Source organism: Cynoglossus semilaevis, chromosome 7, assembly GCF_000523025.1.
Source record: "Cynoglossus semilaevis isolate Cse_v1.0 chromosome 7, Cse_v1.0, whole genome shotgun sequence".
Lineage (NCBI taxonomy): Eukaryota > Metazoa > Chordata > Actinopteri > Pleuronectiformes > Cynoglossidae > Cynoglossus > Cynoglossus semilaevis.
The window spans coordinates 13,423,106-13,423,620 of NC_024313.1; positions in this window are offsets into that span (position 1 = coordinate 13,423,106).

The window sequence follows — 515 nt, forward strand, 5'->3', positions numbered from 1 at the left end:
ATGTGAATGTATATTTGAATATATGTGAATGTATATTTGAATATATGTGAATGTATATTTGAATATATGTGAATGTATATTTGAATATATGTGAATGTATATTTGAATATATGTGAATGTATATTTGAATATATGTGAATGTATATTTGAATATATGTGAATGTATATTTGTATACATGTGAATGTATATTCGTATACATGTCAGTCAGTGTTCACTCCCTGGTGTCACAGACTGCTGGTTTAAATCCCAACTATTTCCCGTCTACAGAACAAAAGGAGCAGATGAGGAAGAACAGTCACTGATCAAGAAGATGTTACATCACACTGACACACACTGACACACACACACACACACACACACACACACAGACGAACAGACCGCTCCCCACTGCTACCACTCCCAGACTGACAAGTGAGCGAGTGTTTGCTCAACACACACACACACACACTGAAATGTGTTGTATCCATTCATCCTCCCTGATGTTGGAAGATTAATTTGACAGTGTGAAGTCGTC